The 5,240-nt window shown below is 40.1% G+C and overlaps 1 long non-coding RNA gene across 1 annotated transcript in view; it reads right to left on the bottom strand.

Annotated features, from left to right (window-relative positions):
- The window catches only part of LOC107552981 (uncharacterized), a 59,458-nt gene extending 55,463 nt beyond the window's left edge, over nt 1-3,995 (bottom strand). The window contains exon 1 of the long non-coding RNA XR_001604916.1: nt 3,947-3,995. This is a non-coding gene — a long non-coding RNA (uncharacterized lncRNA). The remainder of the gene's footprint in view (nt 1-3,946) is intronic.
- Nucleotides 3,996-5,240: the final 1,245 nt, after the last annotated feature.

Below are 5,240 nucleotides of genomic sequence, written 5' to 3'. Positions count from 1 at the left end.
GGGGGGGGGGGGGGGGGGTGCTTTGTCCTCAGTACCTCTTGGGACACAATTTGATCAATTTATTCATCCTACAGAGTTATTGAGTAAGCAATTAAATGAGAGGTTTGGCTCTCTGCTGAAGTTGCCGCAGTTATTCAGACTGTTTAATTGCCTTTTCCACAAAAGTGAACCGCTGCCCCTCTTAGCTGATGGGCAGGAAGTGAAGAGAGGAGAAAATGAATGTCACTACACAGCTTGCAAATTAAAACAATGCCGACAACAGGCTCTAACTTAACCGAGGAGAAGATTGGCCTGTGTCTGGAGTATTACTACTCATTTAGAGTCCCTGCCCACCCCAAAAACCTTATTAGTGTGTGGTGTGTTGTACTAAGTGAGTGTGTTATTAAAACTCCTAAAACCAGCGACAACTAGATCCAAATACAGAAAGTAGGGCCAAACGCAACAAAACTTTCATTAAATGTCTGTAGCTTTATCTTCTTGTGCGCTGTCTTTGTCTTTCTTGTTCTCTCTCTCTCTCTCTTTCTGACCGCAGGCTAAGTGAGTGCCGGGCCGGGCCTGGCTCCCTCAGTGGCGGCTAATGTTCCTGACCCAGCACTCCCCAAGCCACCTCCAGCCCTCCAGGCCTTTGAAGGGCCGGCCCGCTCTAAGGTCTCCTGACGGCTGGTGAGGAAATTTGCAGGAACAACTGGAAGAGGCCTGTGTTTATTCAGCTCCCTTTAATGAGGAGAGAGAGGGATTATCGCTGGCCTGGATCTCCCCTGGAACGAGAAGGAGGGGAAAAAACAAAACAAAAAAAGGAAAACGAAACAGAAAACGGCCGCTCCGCATGCTGTTCTACCTCTGACCACTCCAGGCAGATTTTCGACACAAGTGAGGGAGCGAGGGAAAGGGAGGAGGGGGAAAAATGAGAGAGCAGGACCTGCTGTGCCCATGCATTTCTAGTCTGCTTTCTGCACTTCCACTTCCAGATGTTCCTATTGCAAAACCAGTAGGGAGGAGAGAGAGTGTATTAGGACGTGGTTTGGCTGGTTTGGGTTGAAGAAGGTGGTGGCTCAACACCTGACCCAGCCACAAGCATGAGTGGCCCTTACAGTTCAACTCCTCATGGTGCTATCATACGGGGGCTTCCTGAGTAAATTATACAAGCTATACTGTTTTATTATTGCAGTGTTTTACACATAGTTTTATTGTAATTATAACTGAAGCAAAGAATGGTGTAAGCTGGCGTAAAGATCCCTCACGTGGAGTGCTAGTCTCACAGATGGAGCCTTCATGCGTGAGGATTAAGCTTAAAGCGCAATACTTCAGAGGTTATGGAAAACTTTCATGGATCATATACGCCAGGGTTGTGTAGAATTCAGAATGGAAGAACTGTTTCTCTTTCAATACATGAATTTGATTTTGAATTGAATTGGCTTCACCCCACAGGAAGCTGAACTGAAATATAAATAAAATAAATGTAAATAAAAAATATAAATTATATTTAAATTCTAAATAAACAAATAAATAAATAAATAATGTATGTACATTTACAAAAAAAAAAAAAAAACGATAAAAGCATGTATATTTCATTGACTTACGTTAATATATCAAATTATTAAAAATATTTTTTTTTCATTGTTTTTATATTAAGTATCTATCTATCTATCTATCTATCTATCTATCTATCTATCTATCTATCTATCTATCTATCTATCTATCTATCTATCTATCTATCTATCTCTTTTTACACTTTCTTCAAAAGTATCAAACAAGTTCAAAGTTTTACATTTCATTTTCTAGTTAAAAATTAGTCATCTAAATTCCAATTGCAATTCTGCATTCTGTTTGCTACTGCAATTTATTAACTGTATGAATTTAGAAACTTACAAGGCATAATCAATCATTATCATTTTAATTAGAGCTATTGTTTTGACACCCACATCTAAAAATGCAACATTCACGATCCAAAATACAAGATGAAATACAATGACCAAGGCACACAAATAAAAACAGCACAGATGGAACTTGCTTCTTCGCCCCACCCTATACTTATTTGATTTATCTCTTGCATATTTAAAGGTACAACTCTGGTAGATGTCTAGTTGTTGACAGCAAGCTGACTGAGTTCTCTTAAACAGTGAGACAGACCGCACCAGTGGATCAATAGCATTGTCTATTGTCCACTCACTGAGGAGAGCATTAGGACTGCTCATGCTGTATCATGCATCCTTCACTGATGCAGGTCAAAGGTCAGGAACTCTAACCCTACAACACACAGCTTACACATGAGTCGAACTCGATCGCCAGAGGCTATAGCTCTGAGCTTTGCTGAGCAACTGCCACTTCCTCCACTCTGGAGTGGAAGTGCAAACAACCCACCGCTTCATAATCCACACGACAAGACCAACCTCAGATACTCAGATAACCTTTGACCTTTGACCTCCATCCAGTGTCTCCAAGTTCAAGGTTAGGCTGAGGTGAGATACAGATAGATTAGAATAAGGACTTGAAGAGCAGCCATATGGCTAGCAAAGACCCACGGACCAACATCGGTTTACAGATGAAGAGATTGTTAGCCTGTGTGTGTGTGTGTGCATGTGCATGTTTATGTGGTTTATGAGGACACAAATTTGTATAATAACATGGGTATGACATAGGTATTACAACGAGAAGGTGATTTATGAGGATATTTTCAGTGTCCCCGTAATTCAAAAGGCTTATAAATCATTCAGAATGAGTTTTTTTGAAAATCTAAAAATGCAGAAAGTTTCCTGTGAGGGGTAGGTTTAGGGATAGGGTTGGTGTAGGACAATAGAAAATACGGTTTGTACAGTATAAAAACCATTACGCCTATGGAGAGTCCCCATAAACCATAAAAACAAACCTGTGTGTGTGTTTGTGTGTGTGAGTGTGTGTGTGTGTGTGTGTGTGTGTGTGTGTTTGTGTGTGGTTTGCTAGAAAACATGTTGCCAAAACACTTTCACTCTCCATCTGGTTCCCTTTTGAGAGCGCAGGCCTGTTGGTTTACAAGTCTACCACTTCAGAGCCATAAAACTGCACTTGAGTGGATTAATAAATAAATAAAAAAATAATAGAATGCCACTTCATTGGTGTTGATTAGCAAAACCACATAATGCCGATATCCAATTATGCGAGATTGCCTCAACATCTGTTTTTTACACTGAAAGCGTCTTTAAATTTCTCATAAAAGAAAGGCTGATATTTATATGGTAATTACTCACTTGCATTTAAAACAGTGGGACTTCAATATAAAGTATTACAAAGCAGCACTCCTTTTAGGATCGTATGTCTTAAAGGCAAGTATGAAACCAGAGAGATGTTTTTCAAGCATCAATAAAACAGTAGAGAGCTTTTCTGCCTTATCACCTTGAGGGAAATGAACTAAATGCATTTAAAACCCTCTCAAAAAAATTGCTAATTATTTTAGCTAAGCTCACATGCCAATCAATCATTTATAATAGAATATGAATGTATAATATAGTATAATAACATATTAATTACATGTTATTACAAACATTTGCACTCAAATATTTGCCATTTTATACAAAAAGCACAGCGCTGTAGTTTATCAATGCATAAATGTTCTCTGTTCCTACTTTCCCTTTACTTGCAACGACGTGACATTTTGTCATGCAGTGGCATCCCATTTTTTACCAATAATTATCAGTGAGTGACAAAAGCCAGGAATAGCACATGGCAAATGACTCCAGTTTGAGAGATCAATATTGTAGTGAGCTCCTTTAGATATACCGTCACATCTAAACCTGCACAAACATCTCTGCCACAGGGATAATTCACTCTCCCAGCTAAATGCACTATGCACGCTGTGAAAAAAAAAGACACAGAAAATTTGTCCACGAGGTAGGTTACAGATGGCACGTTCGGAAATTACACACAGTATGACGACAAACTTTTTTTAATGATTCTGTGCGCTCAGACTCACCAACAGTCGATGAAGAGCAGCTGCAAAATCCCTTTCCTCGTTTCCTCACAGACCTATAAAGGACACACAAAGAAATAATCATAATCAAACAGCCTTCAATCAAATCTGAAATTCAATTTTCCTCATCCACTCCAATCAGCCGTCTCAAAGAAAACACCAAGGTCTCTAATCTCCAAGCTGACTGATCAACATTCTTACTCAAATACTTTCTGACTGGCCCCAATCATTTCTGGCCCCAAGGCCATACTTAACACTATCTAAAATAAGTTTGAGAATAAACCTTGTGATGGACAAGCCAGCGAAAAGACCAAACAAACATCCACGACAATAGGAGGCACATTGAACCAAAGAACAAAGGTGTACATCGTGACAGCAATGTACATGAGGCCCTCATGCTTGTAATGCATATGTAATCAGAAACTGGGATGAACTGGGATGAACATACCGATATTTCATACCATACCACTTCACAGCCATTTACTGTGCTCTTTATATTAATGCAATAAATACAAGAGCAACAGAAATGTAATTGTAAAACACGTTGAGTATTTTAGATTTAAATTTTAAAGCAAGAGACCACAATAAATGATACTGAGAATTCATAGTAGCCTAGCAGCCTTTGAGACCTTAAAGGGGTCATATGATGCGATTTCAAGTTTTCCTTTCTCTTTGGAGTGTTACAAGCTCTTGGTGCATAAAGAAGATCTGTAAAGTTGCAAAGACTAAAGTCTCAAATCCAAAGAGATATTCTTTATAAAAGTTCAGAGTCAGCCACACCTACCTAAAACGGCTCGTTCTAACACGCCCCCACATATCTACCTCACTATGTGGGAAGATTTGCATAACGCCGCCCAAATGTTCACGCAAAGAAAGAAGGCGTAACTTTTATTCTCACTGTAGTATTGTTGACACTGCAGCCATGTCGTGAAGACGCTGTGTGCTTCGTTGTGAAAGCTAAACTACTTTGTTTAGTCTTCCAAACCCTCATGTCGTTCCAAACCTGTATGAGTTGCTTTCTTATGTTGAACATAAAAAAATATATTTTGAAGATTGCTGGTAATCAAACCAGGGAGTCGTGGCCTAATGGTTAGAGAGTCGGACTCATAACCCAAAGGTTGTCTCGTACCGGTAGGGATTGTAGGTGGGGGGAGTGAATGTACAGCGCTCTCTCCCACCTTCAATACCACGACTGAGGTGCCCTTGAGCAAGGCACCGAACCCCCAACTGCTCCCCGGGCACCGCAGCATAAATGGCTGCCCACTGCTCCGGGTGTGTGTTCACGGTTTGTGTGTGT

The sequence above is a fragment of the Sinocyclocheilus grahami genome, unplaced genomic scaffold (genome assembly GCF_001515645.1).
Source record: "Sinocyclocheilus grahami isolate Dianchi unplaced genomic scaffold, SAMN03320097.WGS_v1.1 scaffold462.1, whole genome shotgun sequence".
Classification (NCBI taxonomy): domain Eukaryota; kingdom Metazoa; phylum Chordata; class Actinopteri; order Cypriniformes; family Cyprinidae; genus Sinocyclocheilus; species Sinocyclocheilus grahami.
The sequence above is the reverse complement of the archived record's forward strand: the minus strand, read 5'-3'. Positions and strand labels throughout refer to the sequence as shown.